This window comes from Odontesthes bonariensis, chromosome 5 (genome assembly GCF_027942865.1).
Source record: "Odontesthes bonariensis isolate fOdoBon6 chromosome 5, fOdoBon6.hap1, whole genome shotgun sequence".
Lineage (NCBI taxonomy): Eukaryota > Metazoa > Chordata > Actinopteri > Atheriniformes > Atherinopsidae > Odontesthes > Odontesthes bonariensis.
Genome location: NC_134510.1, coordinates 7,150,892 through 7,172,950, shown reverse-complemented (window position 1 = coordinate 7,172,950; position 22,059 = coordinate 7,150,892). Strand labels below are relative to the sequence as shown.

At 39.3% G+C, this 22,059-nt stretch overlaps 1 protein-coding gene across 3 annotated transcripts in view; it reads right to left on the bottom strand.

The window, feature by feature from the left end:
- Nucleotides 1-14,297: 14,297 nt before the first annotated feature.
- cdk14 (cyclin dependent kinase 14) overlaps nucleotides 14,298-22,059 on the bottom strand; it is a 226,944-nt gene continuing 219,182 nt past the window's right edge. For all 3 annotated transcript variants that reach the window (XM_075464712.1, XM_075464714.1, XM_075464713.1), the window contains one exon: nucleotides 14,298-20,630. The gene's annotated coding sequence lies outside the window, so the exon portion shown is untranslated. The remainder of the gene's footprint in view (nucleotides 20,631-22,059) is intronic.

Below are 22,059 nucleotides of genomic sequence, written 5' to 3'. Positions count from 1 at the left end.
CTGATCAGACTGTATCTGCCCAGCCTCCCCCTGCCTTCAGCCCGCCCCCCGCCCTGCGTCCGTGCGTCGGCAACCAGACATCCATCCAACACAGTGTCCGCTCTCATCCTTCACAATAATACTGTCTGAGAGCGATCTGTCACTATTTATTAGCATGAAAACGTGATGGGTTGCTTAATGTCAAATTCATGTCGTTAACAATTTTTACACCATTTGCATGGACTGTGCACGGAGCAAATGCAACTTTAAAAACTTTGATTTTTAAACTACTTTTAAATCAAAACTTCAATTCTATTAAAGTTTTTTAATTCTATTCATATAAGCCTAATGGAAAGAAAATTAAGAATTTTTTTAAAATACACAACACGCAACACAACGATACGTTTTTTCAATTCGAATCATATGTGAACATTTAGTTGTAACGAATGATTTCAACTATCATTAACTATCAGTCATCTGAGGCTCCTTAAAGCTGCGGTCGGCAACTTTTTTTTAGTCATATTAGCTTGAACTGTCATGGGATTCTGGACGTAGAATATTAAATAGGCTGTTTAGGAAAAATCCCGAAATCTGTAGCTCCCTCTGAAGCCTGTAATCATGCTTGCAAAAACCGAGCGCTCCCGGCTGTTTTTAACCAATCAAGTTAGGGTGGAGGAATCCTACCTGTCAATCACAGCTTGTGCACACGCTGCTGAGCGTGAGTCTGCCCCAGCTTGAGTGCGCTCACACTGGTGTGAACTCACGTGCACAACCTCGTCCACAGAGGGGGAGGGGTTTGGGGGGCGATTCGGAGCTTGTTAGAGGTTGGGGGAGGGACCTGAAAGTTGTATCAGTTCGAATTTTCCGACTTTAGACTCGCAATTTTGAAAACCTGCCGACTCCAGCTTTAACAGTGTAAGTCACCAATGTGTAGTTTCCACACTGACAACCTTAAAGAACAAATATAACTAAATCAAACAGTTAAACCTATAATCAGCTCCGTACGGATGATGGTTGTTCACTCAATTACAGTTGCGCTGACGCACTTCCCGTTTACCTCCGTCTCACTTTACCAAACCCTCTCCCTTTCTCTCGCGCTCTCTCACACACTCACATGGAGGTTAGGGAGAGTCTGCATTTTTCCAAACGTGTTCACCTTATCCCTGCTATCTATTCTTCTCAATTGCTCTTTTCTTTTCTTTTCTTTTCTTTTCTTTTCTTTTCTTTTCTTTTCTTTTCAGCTAGTCTGTATATTACTTGAATGCTTTTTTTCCAGTTTGAGTATATTGTTGTAAAAGGTAAAAGGAGCGAACGGCACATCAATCTTCAGCGCTTTAACGAGAGTCTAATGGTAGGTTATTAGTAATAAGTAAATATGTTAAGAAATGCACCGGTTTCCATCATTTTCATTACGGAAGAGTATTAGGGCCAGGCATAAGAAAAAACATTTATATTTTGCCTGTCGAGAATAAAGTAATTAGATGATGGACCAAAGGAGTTGACTTTTTTCTCGAAAATTCGACTTTATTCTCGACATGTCGACTTTAATCTCGACAGGCAAAATATAAATATTTTTTCTTATGCCTGGCCCTAATACTCTTCCGTATTTTCATTGAATGAGAAATGTGAAGTAATATTTTGTCAGCAGTGTAGCATGCTATGACACAATCACAGTGTTGCATCATAAGTTTATCTCACCACAATTTCTGTTGTGTAAAAGCACAACCCCCACTCTCCCTTTGTGTTTCACAAGTATTTGAAGAAAGGACTCCCTGTGTACAACTGCATGGGAGGTTATAACATATTATTACTGAACACTTCCACACAGAATTCAATGCAAACTCTGCATTGACGGAGGACGAACAGACCGATAGCGCAGATTTATGGATTGCAATTAAGAAAAGACATTCAGACTTGGTTGATGCAGGCATATTGTGAATCTTTTTCTTTTAAGTGTTACAGTTAATCTAATTTATTCTCAGTTATTTTTTTAATGTACATCATCAAATAAGAAAAAAAAAATGGACCAGCATGGAAAAAAAAGAAAATACATTTTTACTGGGACTTTTTTTATTTCAGCCAGTATGGATCATGTTCTGATATGTTATGTTCTTTTTTTCTCCTGCCAGCATCATTCCAACATATTAAAAAAAAAGATTGAGACAATGTTGCCATTCCACAATGAACACATAAGCAATGTCAAGTTTCAGTTATTATTTTGTCCCATTGTCTCAAAACACAACTGTAACAGTATGTGTTATTGACTTTTGTATTTTTACTGTCCTTTATTTTTAAGTTGTAGTGGGTGACTTTAATATTCATATAGACGTTGAAAATGACAGCCTAAACATGAACTTTAATTCTATATTAGACTCTATTGGATTTTCTCAAAGTGTTCACAGACCGACCCTCTGTCTTAATCACACCCTTGATCTTGTTCTGACTTATGGCATTGAGAGTGAACAGTTAACAGTGTTCCCTCATAACCCTGTCTTATCTGACCGTTTTCTGATAACCTTTAAGTTTACATTACTTGACTATACAGTTTCTGAGAATAAATTTACATATAGAAGGTGTCTATCAGAGGATGCTGTAACCAGATTTAAAGAATTAATTCCATCATCCTTTTCTTCACTGCCATGTGCAGATATGACAGAGGACGACTACCTAAACTTTACTCCAGCAACACTTGACTCTTATTGACAGCACTATAGTTTCAATGCGTACAGCACTGGACAATGTTGCCCCTCTGAAAAGGAAGGTAATCAGTCAGAAGAGGTTGGCTCCTTGGTATAATTCACAGCTGCGTGCTTTAAAGCAGACTGCAAGAAAGCTGGAGAGACAGTGGCGTTCCTCTAATTTAGAAGAGTCTCAGTTAGTCTGGAAAGATAGTTTAACAATGTATAAGAAAGCCCTTCGTAAAGCTAGAACTGCTTATTATTCATCATTGATAGAAGAGAATAAGAATAATCCCAGGTTTCTTTTCAGCACTGTAGCCAGTCTGACAAAGAGTCCGAGCTCTGCTGAGCCAGTTATTCCTTTAACTCTCAGCAGTGATGATTTCATGAGCTTCTTTATCAATAAAATTGTTTCTATCAGAGAGAAGATTGATGGAGTCCTTCACACTATTATCACTGATGTATTATCAAGTACAGCAGCTTTAGAAGTATCTTTAGAACCTGATATGTATTTAGACGCCTTCTGTCCAGTTGATCTCTCTGAGCTAACAACAGCAATAGTCTCTTCGAAACCATCAACTTGTATTTTAGACCCAATCCCAACCCGACTGTTCAAGGAGGTTTTCCACTTCAATGGGGAAGATACCGCACACTCTTGTCCATCATGCTGAATTTCATTTCACAAACAACACAAAACTTGTGTAAAAACTTGAGAAAGGCCACACTGGCCGAAACGTTGTTTGTGAAATAAAATTCAGCATGATGGACAAGAGTGTGCGGTATCTTCCCCTTTGAAGTGAACAAGTACCCGCTACCTGCACCTCGAAACTTCTGGTGTGCGTTGGTTTCTTCCTCCAACAAGGAGGTTTTCCAGACATAATCCAAGAGGTTATGTTCAGCTCGAGATGACTCTGACAACCATTTTTCTTTAAGAAGTCGAAGTGGACCACGCACTGTGTGACCAAACACTTAATCAGCAGGGCTAAATCCTAAGGACTCTTGTGTGGCTTCTCTCACAGCAAACAACAAAAGAGGAAGACCTTCATCCCACTCTTTAAAAGAATCAAGGCAGTATTTACGCATCATAGATTTTAAAGTCTGATGAAAGCATTCTAGTGCACCTTGGGATTCTGGATGGTAAGGGCTAGATGTTTGGTATTTGACCTGTGCAAACATGAAATTTGTGCCTTGGTCAGTCTGAATAACTTTTGGTAGACCAATAGTCGTGAAGAATCTCGTGAGGGCTTTCACAATGGCTTTAGCTTTTACAGTGCGTAAAGGAATAGTTTCTGGGAAGCGAGTAGCAGCACACATGATCGTCAATATGTACCGATGTCCTGACACAGGCTAAACATAATCAGTGGATTTCAAACAAAATAATCAAATCTGGTCAAGCTGTGGCAGCAGAGGTGACCCCACTAAAAACTTACTAAAGTCAATAGTAAACCAGTGAACAAATTAGGGTAGTGTATCATGTATCAGTCTGTCAGCTCATGGAACTTACTGAATGTATGACTCTTAAAATCTGTGTTGCTCCTCACAGTGGTAGCCCTCTATGATTCAGCAGATATCATGATACATCAGACATGATTTCACAGTCAAGATCATCAGATCCCTGTCGCAGAATGTGGCTTGGTGTGAATTTATACAACAGCTAAAATCGCAGTCTGTAGCTGCCATAAGACCTGATACAACATAGGTTTTGCCTGCCATACTGTATTTTGCTGCTGTAACAATGTCAATTTCCCTGCTGTGGTAATAATAAATATTTATTTTATCTTAATGGTTTAATTCTTATCTGCACTGTAAAGGGAGAAGTTTGCAAATCTCTTCAAATCTGTCGATGATGAAAATTGTTTTTAAACAGGAGATCCTCCGCCCAACTTTGCTCCTCAAAGACTCAGCCTGCGATGGTGCTGCTTTTGGACCAAATTATGATTATAATCACCTGTTTGAAATACCACAGTTTTTTTAACCTCTTTACTAGCCCCTTATATTATCCTATATTCATTTTTTTTTTTGGAATGCGTTGCAGGTCTGAGATAAAAAAATGTTAGCAAATTAGATGAAATGAAATCCTGAGTTCATACTCTGCAATTAAATAAAGGGCAGTGTTAATATACAAATCACTGTGTATTCAAATTTATTTATTTTACTGCATTTTCACATAATGTCCTGACTTTTTTTTGATTCAGGTTTGTTTTTGAAAGCAGATTAAAAAAAACATTTCTACATCTCTTACAGCCCCAACAGCTTCCTGCTATGTTCTTTGTATGAGACTGACAGATTTACTAGTATTTGAGATGCAAATTATTGACTATATTAGACTGCAAGCAGGGATTAAATTGGGCTGGGGCTCAGGAAAATCAGTCAGCTTTCAGGAGTCGGTCAGTTGCACATTATTTGTTGTTGGTTGCGAATGTAATGAGACAATTTCAACCTTTTTATTGCATAAAGACATTATATTTATTTTTCCAGAAACCAGATACATATGATTTAAATGTCTAATGTTGTCATTTTACTTTTCTTGAAACTACTCTTCCAGCATCCATGAGCCTTTTAAATTAACAAAAAAAAAAGCTGGCAGGTTGCCTGACCATCAACATGGGAGGCCTGAGTTTCACTTCTGTCTGAGACGGTTATTGTTTGGCCATATACACCATTACTCCAGTCTCATTTAAGTCTTGGTTTCCAGGATATATTTTTTAATTTCATACTATTTACTGTTTGGAAAGTTTTTTTTCAACAAAACTACTTAGTTAAGGTTTATATAGCCCTCCAAAACCCCACACTTTCACAAAAAGTAGTTTTGGAATGTGGTCCATGCGGTTCTATCAGCATGGCTTGTTGAGCCAGTGTGTATGGCTCACCAAGGCTCCTGGGGCCTCATGTACAAAGGGTGCGTACGCACAAAAAAGTGGCATACGCAGGTTTTTACGTCAACGATCAGATGTATAAAGAGCGAAATGATCGTGGAAATGTGCGGTGCCTCACGCCAACTTCAGAGTTGGCGTACGCACTTTTCTACAGCTGTTGATTCTTTGGTGACACTTAGAGGTGATGTTGGGAAACAGTTTTAATAAATTAATGTGAACACAATTTGTCCTCAGACTGAGTGATGTGCACATCTGAGACACATGAACAATTAACACACACATGTGTCTGGAATTACACAAGGGGATATAAAAGCAAGTGCAAAGTGGTGCAATGCATACCATAAAAAACAATGGCTACTTTAGCACTACTGGAAGACATTGCAAATGTTGCAATAAGGAGAGAGCATGTCTTTAAACACAGAGAGGACCTACTGCCACATGAGGACAACTGGCTCATCAGCCGCTTTAGGTTCCTGAGGGTAATCATCCTCGAACTATGCGCAGAGCTCCGGCCGGAGTTGGAGCGCAACACAACGAGGAGCGCTGCCTGTGCCCATACAGGTGATGACCACGTTGGGGTTCCTGGCAACTGGGGCATTTCAGAGGGAGCTGGCTGACCGATCGGGACTGTGCCAGTCGACCCTGAGCCGAGCCATGCCAGCCGTGTGGGACGGAGTTATCCGGATCTCAGCCAGGTATATTCAATTCCCATACAATGCAGTTGAACAGGCACATTAAAGCGCAATTTGCAGCGAGAGACGGTTTTCCAAATGTAATCGGAGCTATCGACTGCACATTTGTTGCTATAAAAGCGCCATCACATGATGAATTTGTGTACGTCAACAGGAAGCAAATTTCCTTCCATAAATGTACAGATCATATGTGATGCGCAAATGCAATTAACAAACATTGTGGCAGGGTGGCCTGGTTCAACGCACGACTCATACATTCTGAGTAACAGCATTGTTGGGGACAGACTACAAGCTGCCACTGTGTATGGGTGGCTTCTTGGTGAGTAACTTTATTCGTGTAATTGTCCGAATATTATTACCGGTGACGTGCATTGAGCATGTGCACGACCAATTTCTATCCCGTCTTCACAGCATCAGTACTAGCCGGTGGTTAAGGTTGGTTTGTTTTTTGCAGGTTAAACTACAGCGTAAGATCTTGACCCCTGATTATCTGTGTGCAAAGTACTCATGTTAATAACCCTGTGCGTGAAATCATCCGCACCTTTTGCGCTAATTTGCAAAAATAGTATGTGATCCATATATGTAAGTATGTATAGAATAACGAATGGAAACTGTATATCCAGTTAACTTTGTCTGCTTTCGATTGACCCCAGGTGACCGTGGCTATCCACTTAAAAGCTGACCAAGAGCGGAGGTACAATGACCTCTATTCCCTCAGTCATTGAGAGGGCCATTGGTCTGCTGAAGGGACGTTGGCGTTGCTTGGACAGGACTGGGGGTATGCTGCTGTACAGTCCTGAGAAGGTGTTCCGCATTGTGATGGCATGCGGCGTCCTCCACAATGTGGTAAACCGGCACGCCATACCACTGCCAGAGCAGCATATCCCCCCCACCAGACGAACCAGAAGCTGGACCCATTAATGTGTGTCCTACCCAGGAGGCCATTCAGGCCCGGCAACATTTGATTTCAACCATGTAAAAGAGGCAACGACGCAAAATTCACTACTTCACCAATGCATTTATTGATTTCCCCTATATTTGTGAGGACGCCTATAAGTTGATCTTGGCGATCATTTATGCTGCGTATTACTCCCACAATTTATTCTTGTGACTCCAGCACAGCACGGGTGAGGACACGACCAGTCGGGAGGACAGCAGCAGCTAGTGGTTGAGGCGTACTGGCGACAGAGACACTGGGCATGCCAGAGGAATCACTGGAGCCTGTGGCACGTGGCTGCAACTCCTTGTCCTCTCCTGTGTTACAAAAAATAGAGTAATTAAACATGAATTAAAGTCTTTGATATGGCATGTTTAAATTGAACCGATTTCAAACTGTCAGTTAGGGTGGGTTTGAAAGGACACGGATATTCAAAAAGCAAAGTAGACTTATTTAACAAAAACAAAGTATCAACAAAAGGCGCGGCTGAGCCGGATTCAAAAACTTGAACTGTGGAAAAATTATTTAACAAAACACTTGGCATAACATGGAAAAAGACTTAACTGTGGCGTGGCATGGATGGTGACGGGGAAGGATCTCACAAAAAATGAAAGGGAACCTGGAAACTAAATACTGTGGAGGGTGATTAGGGATTGAGTGCAGCTGATGGGGAAAACACAGGTGAGGGACGTGAGGCTGATGGCAGGGCAGGAGAGGGTGGCATGACATGAAACTAAACACAAGACCTGAACCTAAAACAGGAGAAAAGAACTAAACTAAGACATGAACTAAAAACCAAACATGACGTAAAACAGTCCCATGACACAAACCACATACAGCATTTACGCATGAACCTCTATCTCATTGGGCTGTGAGCAGGCTACTGTATTAATACATTTGTTGTGAGTTACACAAATACACAGGCATTTACCTTGGGGGTTATCGGAGTCACCCACATGTGCTCCCACCACCCCTGAGAGGGCAGTGTCACCCATAATCGTGCTGACTCGCTGTTCAAACAGGGTGGGCCCCTCCTCTCCTGCCCCTCCGCCTGTTTTGGCCACACTTCGGCGGTGGGCAGCCAGTCTCTGCTTCACATCGACCTGGATATCGGACCACTTCTTTTTTGCTATCGGTGTAGCTTCTATTTTTTTGCCGCCTTGCTCATCATTTTTTCCTTTAATTTCTGATTGAGAGGGTAATTGCAGGTGCAGGGCTGATTTATGTGATTTGCATATTTAAGTAGGGACGTGGACTGGGAGGAGACGGGTACTCCGACATGTGCGCTCAATTCCACGTTGATTGGGATGTACAAACGAAATGTGCTTGGATTGATGCGTGTGCACAGATTCCTACATCCGGGTTTTTTTGTACGTTGGAGGGCATTTCGGTTTGAGCTTACGCCATGTTTCAGTAGGAAATCCACGTAAGTCTTTGTACATGAGGCCCCTGGTGATAATACGTATCCCTGGTTTCTTGAAGTATAAAAGAAAATGTGTTTTTTCTGGAAACTGTGCTGAATAATAGTGAAGCCACGACTGAGAGTGAGCATTATTTTACCTTACGTTTCTATACATAGTAAACATTAAAGAATAAATTAAATTTTACAGGGACTATCAAGACTGCTCCACAAAAAGATTATTCGTATTAATATTCTCTACTCCTCTATGCAGTGAACACAGACACATAAAAAAAAGGTACAAACAGACGAACACAGGACTGAGGCCTAACAATACTGGAAAAACATAAGGGATAAAGAAGCACCATGTAACACAAATGCTCAATGGCTAATGAATCTGAGAGCTGACCACAGCAATCTCCTGGACCAAGAACCAGTGACTGACAGATATCCAAGAAAGAGTCTCAAATATGAGGAGTTGATCTGCACCTTGACCTGACATGATACAAGCCTAATAACTAAAGATACGATTATCTCTAACTGCCAGTTAATAACCTGTCTCTGAACAACATGGAAGCTCTTGTCAAGCATCATAGTGGATAAGATGAGTAGTCACATGGCTTAATACATGAACAGCACCCAAGGGGAATTTGGAGCAACTTCAGAAGTGCTAAACAGTAGCTACTGATCGACAGAACCATCTCCCCATCGTAAGATCAGACATACAAGTCTGTGCACCGCCTGGATTGACTACAAGAAATCCTAAAACTTAATGCCACACTCATTGATACTGGAATGCTTGTAATTCTACAACATCAACAAGACACTAAGAGCATTCATCAAGAATTTATTTGAACTGTGGAAGAAAACTCTTGAGATCAATGCAACTATGAAGAGGTCGCAAGGAAGTCAGCCACAACCAGTTACCTATAAAGAGTATGAAGAGTCAGCTGAATGGGAAGAACAAAGTACAAGCCATCAACACATACTGATATCACTGATATCAATACAATAAATCTCCTCACAATGCACTGAGGGTTTCACCTCAAGTTCTGCACCCTGAGATCATACTCTAAGAGGAAAAAGGGAGGCTGGGGGGCTAGTGAGAGAGCTGCTCTTCGGGACGAAACAACAAAGATCCAGGATTACATCAGTAAGATGCCTCCTATGATGAACTGCTAAGTGAGTAAAACAGGTAGCTGAAATTGAATGAAGGAGAGGAGGATGTGGAGGACCCATCATGCATGGCATGTACGACCAGAAGTCCAATCAGTGACTCGAAAAGTCTGGTCTGAAAGACATTAGGCGGATTTCAGACTAGAGCGTGGCGTGGCGGCAGCGAGACGACGGCAGTCTTAACGCCGGTTATCGGGCGGTGTGTTCTACTTGGCTTTTCACACCGGACAGTCCGCGGCCGCGGTGGTTCCGCTCCAGCCCTGTCTGCAAATCCAACAGACTATGTATTTAACCATTCATTTCAACGGGACACCGCCGGCCGTTGCCGTCCAAATTCCGCTCGAGTTCTATTTTCCAAAAGCAGCGCGGGACGGAGGCGTCTCCCGCGCCGCTACCGCCCGACTACCGCCCGACTACCGCCGCGTCGGTGTGCAAGGACAGATCTGTTTCCATGTATTTTCGCCTCCGCCGGGGAAAATCGCTTCCGTTCCGCCACGCTTTCCCGCCCCGGTCTGAAATGGCCCTTGTGGATGAACTAATCATGGAAGCTCAAGAACAGGTGATGAGCACAATAGCAATAGAGGGTGGGGTTCAAGGCCTTCAACTGTTTCTCCTTATAATGAAATTGATTTAAATTTTCTCCTCTAAAATTAAGTAAGGAACGTTGCTGCTGTTTGTGCAGATAGAATGAAGAGCGAGAATATTTTCTGTGTGATATTTAAGCATACATTCCTGCTGCCAGCCTTTGCTCAAAGAATCTGCATAAAACCAAGCAGCAGGGAGTAATCCCCCAAAGGTTGGAGAAGGCACACAATCCTTATTGCAGACAAGATGAGAGCAGAACTCTCCAGTAAGCACTACATACTGTTTGCCTGTTAGCAAAAGGAGAGGAATGAAGACAGAAAAATGTACACTGACACAGGAATACTACATTTACCTCTTTTGGCTGCACAGAGGAAATAGGGATGAGAGCTGAAACCAAAGTTGTGTGAAGACAATGTACTGGTTGATTTTTACCTTTAGGCATTAGTTGACTGTACTGTATTGTGACTGTACTGTAAAACAGGAAGGCCTGGTTTATACATGACCTGTAATGATCTGAATCAGAATCCCACTGACATTTGTACCTTTGCAAATATCTACAAGTCCTGCTTTGTAATTAAATGTCATGTCACCATTTCTTATTTGTAATTATGAATCTGATTATTATGTAATGGTTGTTTTCATGTTTGAAACTTGATTATTACAGTAATTCTTATCTGACACCGTGGCCTGGCCAACCTGTAAAATAGTTTGGGTTTGTAGTATATGATATTTTCTGAAAGTTCATATATTAAGTAAGTAAACTATAAGTGGCCCCAGACCACATCTGACCACACCCAGATGTGGTGGCATGCTAAAGTGTCTTTTATTTTTAAACATACAGTTTTTGATAATCCAGTCATTTAAAAGAAGAAAATCTCAATTATAAAGAGAAGATTGATGGAGTCCTTCCCACTATTATCAGTGATGTATCATCAAGTGCAGCAGCTTTAGAAGTATCTATAGAACCTGATATGTATTTAGACGGGTTTTGCCCAGTTGATCGCTCTGAGCCAACAACAGCAATAGTCTCTTCTAAACCATCAACTTGTATTTTAGACCCAATCCCAACCAGACTGTTCAAGAAGGTTTTTCCCTTAATTGACACTTTCATATTGGATTTTATCAATCTGTCTTTGTTGACAGGATATGTATCTCAGACTCTAAAGGTTGCTGTAATTAAACCTTTACATGAAAAACCTACTCTTTATTCAGAAGTGTTAGCTAATTATCGACCTATATCCAATGTCTAAAGTTCTTAAAAAAATAGTTGCAGCTCAACTTTGTGATCATTTACATAGAAATAATCTCATTAACTCAATAATTTCAGTCAGGATTCAGAGTGCATCATAGCACAGAAACAGCACTGCTGAAAGTTACCAATGATCTCCTCTTAGCCTCTGATAGCGGACTCGTGTCTGTGCTTGTCCTGTTGGATCTCAGTGCTGCATTAGATACGTCGATCACAGTATTTTATTACAGAGACTTGAACATGTTATTGGGATTAAAGGAACTGCATTAGGCTGGTTTAAGTCATATTTATCTGAAAGATTTCAGTTTGTTCTTGTAAATTAAGAATTTTCCTCACAAACCAGAGTAAGTCATGGAGTTCCTCAGGGTTCTGTGCTTGGACCGATTCTTTTCACTTTATACATGCTTCCATTAGGTAACATTATTAGACAGCATGGCATAAATTTCCATTGCTATGCTGATGATACTCAACTGTACTTATCTATAAAACCAGATGAACCCAATAGGTTGGTCAGACTACAAGCATGACATAAAGACCTGGATGACTCAGAACTGTCTGCTGCTAAATTCAGACAAAACTGAAGTCGTTGTCTTTGGACCTGAGCGCTCTAGGGAGAAATGGTCTATATATAGTTACTCAAGATAGCAATTCCTTGGCTTCTACTTCTACAGTGAGGAACCTTGGAGTTATTTTTTACCAGAATTTATCATTTGACTCGCATATAAAACAGGTTACTAGGACTGCCTTCTTTCACCTTCGTAATATTGTTAAAATCAGGAACATCTTGTCTCAGAGTGATGCAGAAAAACTAGTCCATGCATTTGTTACTTCAAGATTGGACTACTGTAATTCTTTATTATTGGGCTGTCCCACATATTCTCTGAAAAGCCTTCAGCTGATCCAAAATGCTGCAGCCAGAGTTCTGATGAGAACTAACAGGAGAGATCATATTTCTCCAGTTTTAGCTTCTCTTCATTGGCTCCCTGTTAAATTCAGAATACAATTTAAGATTCTTCTCCTCACATATAAAGCTCTTAATGACCAAGCTTTATCACATCTTAAAGATCTCATTGTAAGATATTTTCCTAACAGAGCACTTTGCTCCTAAACTGCAGGTTTACTTGAAGTTCCCAGAGTTTCTAAAAGTAGAATGGGAGGCAGAACCTTCAGTTATCAGGCCCCTCTCTTGTGGAATAAGCTGCCTGTAAATATCCGGGAAGCAGACACCCTTTCCACTTTTAAGACCAGGCTTAAAACTTTCCTTTTTGATAAAGCTTATAGTTAGGGATGGCTCAGGTGATCCTGAAACATCCCATAGTTAAGCTGCTATAGGCCTAGACTGCTGGGGGGCCTCATCTGTCACACCTTTCCTCACTTTGCTCTCCGTTTCCCCCGATAATTTCTCAAATGATATTATGTATATGTGACAGTATTGTGGTCATTAACTCGTGTTTCCCGGTTCCAACAGATATCCTTTGAATGGTGTTACAGTGTTTGTTGTCCCCTCTTTTCTGTCTTCTCAAACCCCAGCTGGTCGAGGCGGATGGCCACCCTTCCTGAGTCTGGTTCTGCCAGAGGTTTCTTCCTGTTAAAAGGGAGTCGTTCCTTTCCACAGTCGCCTCAGGCACGCTCAGGACGCGAGATTGGACTGAAGACAAGTTTCGGTGCAATCTGTTGGTTTCCTTAGCTCTGAAATTGTTTTTGAAATTGGCTCTCTATGAATGAATTTGATTATTTTAAAATTAATTATGATTACAATGAATTGAACTCCAATTGGCTTGAATTGGACTATATTATTAAAGTGGCTTGAGATGACATTTGTTGTAATTTGGCGCTATATAAATAAAGTAAATTGAATTGAATTGAAATTAGATTCCATATATGGAACTAGTCTGGCATACTGTTGTTGCAAGGTTGCAAGGTGTTGTTGCGTGACTGGATTTTGAAGAAACATTTCTGGATTATTTGGGACACTTCAGCTCCATAGAACATTAACATGAACTAAAATAATGACATGAATTATAAATATGCTGGATCCTTATTGAGTCTACTATCAATTAAGTGCAGTGAATTATACAGTATTTTTTATCATATGTTAATGATACTGCAGTAACTAATGGGTTGATCTATCACTGGCTACCCAGAAAGTCAATAGACTATATACTGTATATAACACAAGGATTTTGAAAATAGATGTTATGCATGTCCAGAAATACCTACTATTATGTCTCAAAGTGGTTGTATGTGGTCTTGGATATGTAGTAAGAATATTTGAGACTGTCCTTTTCACCAAATCAAGCCCATGGGTTGTTTGTTCGTGCAGGCAGAAGCAACCTAGTCTATGTTTACAGTAGAAGAATATGGGATAGCGAGTGGTCATATGATTAACTGCATTGTAACAATGTTGTCCATGACGGTGGTGGAAGAGTGTTTTGCAGCCACAATTGTTTTATAGTGCTACTCAAGTAGTTTTGATTTCAAACTTTAACCAAGAGATATTATTTCCCTTCAAACCAGAAAGTGACAAAAGTGTTTTTGTGAAGCATTGTCGTGTTATAACTCCAAAGTCATGCAGGTGCTCATATGAATCTTATTATACTCCTGTTGCTTCTAGGGGCAGTACTTTTAGTCATATTTAAGAGTATGAACAAATTACCTTTATGGTTGTATCAACTGGAAGACTTTCAGGAAATTCATTTTCCAAATATGTGAGCTCAACGGACAGATCAGAGGCATTAATAAATTTTATTTAAGGTAAAACAACATTAAACAACATTTACAGAAGGACATTACATCTTCCATAATAACATTACATACAGGTTGTAACAAATAATGCAACAGCTATTCTACTGTATACGATATTATTTCACTTGATGAAGTGACTTCTGTTTTCCAAACCATTTGTGAAAAAGGTTGAAAACCAAACTGCAAGAGAAGCTTCATTTGAAAAAAATTTCAAACACAGACTCATTGCTGGATTGCAGGATGCACGTTGGATCCAATCTGTGTTTATCCAACTCTAACCATACATAAGTGGTTGGAGTTGGACAAACACAGATTGGACCCAACGTATATATACTGTATATGGATATGTATATATATATATATATATATATATATATATATATACATATACAGTATATACATATATTTATATATATATGTATGTTTGTGTGGGTTGGTGTGTGTGTGTGTATTCATCATATATGCATATTGATACGTCATCTCTTTTTTATAGCGTTAAGGAGACACTTGCAACCCTGTTTGAAACCATAGTGGAAGCATCATTATTTCTCTTCATGGCAGATGTTTCATCCCTTTATTCATTTCCACTCATTCATTTCTATTTCTGCTAATTTCTCAGTTTTTTCTGTCACAGTGCTAAATGTGCAAGTTCACTTAATCTTTCCTTTACTACACTTATGTAAAATATATCAAGAACATTCAAGTTTGAACAGAGTTTGAACTCTACACACGAGACCAAAAATATAAATTTTGTACAAGACTGCTGGCTGCCAAAGCTCCAGAGAAGAGTAGTGGTGATGGGATGAATAAATCAATGTGTGTCACACTAAAAGTGTGGACACACATGAAGCGACAAACCAAAAATAATTATTCAGCTGCTAATACTGCCTGCAATCCTTTAAAGCCACACGAGGCATGGCAATCTTAGCACAGCTCGATGGTATTAACCCTCTTCTGTCATGCTGCTTTACTGGCATTACCCAAGGCTTCTCCTCCCCTTTTTTCTGCTGCACAATCACAGCCTGAGGGTGACACTGAAAAGCAGCAAGATAACTTCAAGTACAGCATTTCTACAAGCTCTCCAGTCTGTGGTGAAGGCTTAAATCTGGGGATGATTCTTACTTTTGTGAGGACATCGGCTTGCTATGCATAAGGCAAAGCAAGTGTATATTAATATTCATATATTTATCTTTTTGAGAAAAGTCATTGCATAAGAATGACCATTCAGACACTGTCTAAAAACAAATTTCACACAGAAACAGAAACTAGTATTCAGCAGACAGAATCCCTCTTTTAGCTAAATGCAGTCATATCTATCCACAGAAGGTGGGTGCGTTGAAACAAGTGTAAACAGTTTTACAGGTCAGTGCTACTAATCTGATCTGACAAAAAAATTGCTTCACACAGACATGTTATTTCTGTCTGCTGCTAATTTCTATATTTTCACCAGAGTCAAAAGCTTTGAGGACTAGGTCTTGATTTCAGCATTGGTAAGTCCTCAAAAAGATGTGAATATGCCGACTAGTGGTACAGTGCGGGAGTGAGGAGTCCTGATCAACTTTTGTGTAAAAGGTCTTCATTCAAAGGTCTGTTAGCAGAGAACGGCCCGCTTGCATCTCGAGCAACAGAACATGAGCATCTCAAAATCTTAGCTCATCAGGAAAATGTCTGACAATTACAATACATGACTGCTGCTGTAATTGCAAAACTTGGCTAAAGGAAGATTCATATTTTTAAGTGCTGACTTTCGAAGCAACCATTCATCTAAAAGTAGCTTGTGATAGCTTATTTCTTTCTTTTCTTAATTTAACACTAGTGTCAGTTTCATGTCCACTGTAGTTAAACAATAAACACGCGCTAAACTGTATATACTTTTACTATCTCCTTCAAAAATGAACGAGTTCCTATCTCAGTCAATCTCTCGAATGACAACTAATCTTACTGCCATTAAGAGACGCTGTTTAAAACTGTGAACTTTCAGTTCAGAACCTGCAAAAAGTGCACAGTCGATTGAAATCTGCTGCATTTTCGACAGACAAATGAAATTATCCACATCTACTAACACAAAACATCAAGATTCTAGCAGAATCTTTAGTAAATCTATGTTTGTACTGTTTTGTTACTGTCCATACAGATGATATACCATTTGCATTGGTATGCATACTACTGTGACTTGTAGAATACAGAGGTCACCACTGAGCAGTATTACTTAGGGCTACAAAAGTTTTTTTTTTTTTTTTTTAAAGATAAGAGTCTAATTTAATTTAACTTAATTTTTGTCAGATCACAATACACTATAGTATGAAATGGTATATAAGATGTGGGGATCTCTAAGTGATTTGGCATTGAGTGGATCTTCTTTTTTCCAGTACAACATGAGAAAAAGTGCTAAATTGAAAAATACAGGAACACTTCACATATGGAATTGACAGGGTTTAAAATGATCATTTCTTTTCTTTAGCTCACTGAACATTCAGTGTCCTAGTAATATTGCTGGATGACAAGATTTGTCATTGTTATGCTAGCATGAGTCCCTTTTGAGTGAATTATCATGTATTTTGGTGGCTGTAAAGCATATTCAACAGAAGGTAAACTATGTGCTCAGGTGTGTATTTGAACGTACACTGTCTTAAGTGTTTGCAACAGTACACATGTTATTGAGAAAAATGTTAAATTGATGGAAATAAACTGTAAGAGTGCAAAAACCAGCTGGAGCGGGGTTAAGGGGCTATAGGTTTATACTGTGGTTGAAAGATTCAGTGAGAGTGAGAGGCTTATTGTGGCAGGCAAGACATCTATATCATATGAAAAGGTGTGTTTATATGTTTGTGTGTTTTAGAGACAGAGAAGTCTCATAGTAATTATCAATTTTTCCATGGCGTCACATTTGCAGCCTCACCTTTTTGGCTTATTAACAGTACAAGGCCATTATTATTGTTTCAGTTGGTTACAAACTGACCTATGAGGAAGAAACCATTATATTTATGGTACTTCACAATTATCATCATACATCTAACCTGTAACATTTTCAGACAAAACACTCAGAGAAATCCCAAAACCCAGTATGAACAACTTTGCAGATGATATTACATCATACAGCTGACCCTCATTCAATGAAAAGTTCCAAAACATTTAGATCATATGACAAGCTGAGGGGAACACAGCTACATATGTATAATTTATATGTTGGTGGTATTGGACGGATCAAAGTTATCCACCACCTGCACAACATATACTGTAAGCATGCACGCAAGCACACACAAACACACACACTCACACCCTAGTTCTTACACTCCTTCAACTTATAAGATAAGAAAAATTCTGGGTCAGTCACAATGTTTGACCCAGGGGTTGAACACATTGTAGCAGCTGCTGAAATTGATCTGTGTTTCTGATTATTTGATATATCAGATCAAGTAAAAGACAGATTGTCATGGGCTGGATCAAAACATAAGCTCCACAGCCACAGTCTTGGTGCTTTACATTAGCTGATATTTTCAGATGGAAGCACTTATGCTCAAATATTGCCTAAGCTTAATCACACACCCATTTCCATCAAACACACAGCTCTATTTATTTACATAATGGTGTCCATATGCATCCTGGTCCTTGCTGTCCCTATAGTGTTAACATCACCAGCTCAAGCTGATATCTTGTGTGGTAGAGAGACTTTTTAGTTGCGACAAACAATCATATTGTCCAGCTCTGGTGTCATAATGGAGGTCCACTGATCACTTGTTTTTTTTTTTACAAGCCGCGCTGTACTTTGGTCAAGATTCAGTAAACATCCCATCGACCATGATAATGCCCGTTTAACAATCATCAAATATCTATATCCAAGAATAATCATTCCAAAGAGATTAAGAAAAAACTTTCTGAAAAAAACCCCACCAATGTTAGCTATAAACTGAATACCATATTGTGAGGTGGTGGCCCTTCATTTCATCTGCTATTCCATATATTGTCATCAGACAGTAACATGAAAAAAATTTACTTTGTTGGATGATAATAAGTTTGACAGGATGTGCTGCCATTTCTTTTTATTCTCTTTGCTCCTCTTTGTGTTAATTATGGAGGTAAGTTGTATTTTGGCTTACCTTTTGTAAATAGTCAATCTTGGCAATACCTGATTTTGTTTTGCTTGTTACTTAGGCTGTTGCCTACCTGAAATTTTATTTTCACTTTTTCTTTTTTAGAGCTTGTGGACATATTGTACATCAACCTTCCTTCCTTATAAGAAATTCTAGAAAAATTCAGTCTGAATGTTTGACCTAGTAGTCTGACACTGCATACTACTGCCAAGGCTGACGAGAAAAAAGTTCCGGGATCCAGATCTGGATTAAAAATAAGTCCCCAAAGTATAATTGACACAGTTCTGTAAAAGAGAGAGATATATTTGCTTCAATTCTTCCTATTTGCTTCTGCATGCTAGTTTTGCACCTTAGTGCTCACACAAGATTTTTAGATTCCACAAATACAACAGTAAGGTACTATGTTAACACATGTACCAGTAATTAAATAACAAATCCAACTCTTAAAGCAGATGCTTTTTACGATAATCTAACATTAGATTCAACTGATTTGAGAGCGCTCTGATTTTATGGCACCAGATTGATTCATGCACTACTTCAGGATTCCAAAGAATAAATAAGGAAACAGCCAAAATACCATTCTTCCCTCCTGATAACCTCACTGTATACTCTACTTGCAATGCATTGATCCATTGCAAATGAGGCATGATTTGTCAGTCTTCTGCTGCTGCCCTGATGTGCTTTTTGTCCCTAGTTTGTAATCTGATCATTTCTTATTTACCTCTGCTGTATCCGTCTGTTATTTTTTTTATATTCAGCAGCTTTTGCTCTGTTTGTGATTCCAGAATTGAAAACACCAAATAAAACAGATTACATTTTCTCTACCTCACAAAGGAAAGTTTCAGTATTTCACTATTTGAAATAGTGAGAAAACCATATCACAACTAAATCATTTTTCACGTGCAAATAACCAATGGGGAGTTTTCACACATTCTTGGCCAAAAATAGGAGTGGAAATCTGATTTTTTTGCACGTGCGTATAGTTTCACGATGATGAAGATTTAGAAAAAAGAATCATACAAACACACAGCTTTATAAATTTCTGCAAAATAACACCCCATCCTGACTGAAAGCGAGCGAGCGAAACTGACGCGATACGGCGACGAAATTTTGCGAGAGTGTCCTGATATGCAGCGTGACGATTTTGTCGGGAGTGATTCTATTGGCTCAGAAAGTACTCACTAAAAACACAGAGTTCTCTGGCGATTACCGCCCATGCGGCCTCCCTTCGGTTCAGATCTTTGTGGTACGGGTGTTTGGGGTCATAAAAAATTGAGGGCTGTTCCACGTTAAAGATCAGTTTCTCCTCGTCCATTATTCCCTGAGTGATGCTGACCTGTTGCTACCTAGCTCGTCAACAGGAAGTAGCGTGTTCATTTCAACCAATAAGAAGTGTTTAGAGGCGGGATGCCGCCGCGAAATGTCGTCCAAATAGAGACAGAGCGGGAGATTTTTTAAGGGGTCGGCGTCATCGCTGGACGGAGCGACATCGCTCGCGGCCTGTCAGGACAGGCTGATTGAAAAGTACGCATTCTAATCAGTTTTTATCAATCGCTCGCTCGCAGTCAGTCAGGATGGGGTGTAATGTGTATACAAAAATAACTGCCTTTGTGTGCACACACATCTGCACACAGTTTTATGCATTTAACCTCAGCCGTTCTTTGCTACCAAACAACAGAGGACCTCCAAAATGGCCACCATCACGATCATTATCATTGTTCTTACGATTGATTATCGTTAATAGTTTAATAATAAAAATAAAAAAGTAAATAAAAATAAAAAAGTGTTATCTTTAATCTCACTGTACTGTTTTTCTGTTCATGTGTTCCTGTATGTGTCAAGTTGTGAGTTTTTGCGAAAGCAATATAGGGGTGAGAGCAATATTAAGACTGTCCATTATATAGTTTCGAGCTGAGTATATCATACATACAAATATACATTCTTAAATAGGAGAAACACAAAACACAACATGTAACTATAGTAAAGTCATTTTTCTACACTGTGACAATGATAAATGAGTTATTTGAAATTTATAAAAAAAGTAAACAAAATTTTCAAATGATAGCCTGAAATCTTAATCACCAATGCACACATGCTCTTGCTCACTCACTTTCATGCTCACACCACACACACTCACACATATCATGAAGAATAAATAAAGAGAACTGGGGCTCTTCTCAAAGTCAGCATCATTGTCTTCATCTTTTTTTCCACAACAGCCACCTGAAAAACAAACAGACAACACAATCTGTCAGTAACACACCTCAGGCCATTGATACTGTAAAACACTGTTTTCTGTTGCAAATCAATTCTGAGTTAACCCATACCCTGGGGGATCCATGACTTCATCTGAAAATATTTTTTGACAATTTTTGGTTTCCCAAATTAATGTCTTTAGTTATAACTAATGGAATTTCTTTTATTGCATTAATATTTCTGTAATTGAGCAATACAGTTAAATATGTTAACTGATCAGGTTAATAAGAGTCTTCTTGCCTGCAATGAGAATATAAAGAAGATAAGAAAAGAAAATACTCCCTCTTTCCATTCTAATGTTTTATTTATCAGGATATAGAAAAAATATATATGGTTATTACCAGTATGTAAAATGAGATAAATCTAACCTTGGATGGACAGCAAAATATTATACTGTCATTTTTTTTTTTTTAACAACAGAGACAAAATGTAGAAGCAGTGTGTGAAGCAGTTTTTCAGAGCCTAATGTTCTAAATCTGAAAGGCTGGAAGCATTTCTTTTTTTTGTTTTTTGTTGGGCTTTTATGCCTTTAATGGATAGGACAGTTTAGAGAGACAGGAAGCAGGGGAGAGGGGGAACAACATGCAGCTGATGCAGGACTTGAACTGGGGGCCAGCTGCAGCGAGGACTATAGCCTCTCGTACATGGGGTGCCTGCTGCACCCACTACGCCACAGACCACCCCAGCTGGAAGCATTCCTATTGGTGAGAATGACCAAAGGGTAGGTTCCAATCCCTGTTGGATTCATCTGTCTCGATATTTCAATGGAAAATCAAGTTCAGGAATAGCTATAGCTCAAACTCACTCAAAGAAATACTCTGTTATCATAAGCACTCAATTGCTAACATAACTCAAACATGGGTTTGATTTTATATGCTAATGTTGGCAGCTGTAGCTCAGGAGGAAGAGCAGTTGCCCATCAATCAGAAGGTTGGTGGTTCAACTCCGGCTTCCCCAGGCCACATGTTGAAGTGTCCTTGGGCAAGACACTGAACCCCACATTGCCTACTGATGCATCCATCGGTGTACAATTATGTGTGAATGAGTAGGAAGCACGTAGTTATGCATAGACTAAGATGTGCTGTATGAGTATGGGTGAATGTGTTATGTAGTGTTAGAAGCGCTTTGAATGGTCAGCTAGACTAGAAAAGCGCCATACAAATACAGACCATTTAATGTGAAAAAGAAAGTACACCCTCTTTCATTTTTAAGGTTGTGTGGTACATGTCAGGACATAAAAAAATCTAATTGAAGTAAATTCAGTCTCAGACAAACAACAACACATGACATATTAAACTTACTGTTTGTTTAACAAAACTAAGCCAAATATGCAGAAGCAGTGTGTGAAAAGTCCACCCTTACTGCTTCTCAGTAAGTGTGAGGAGGAGAGAATGAG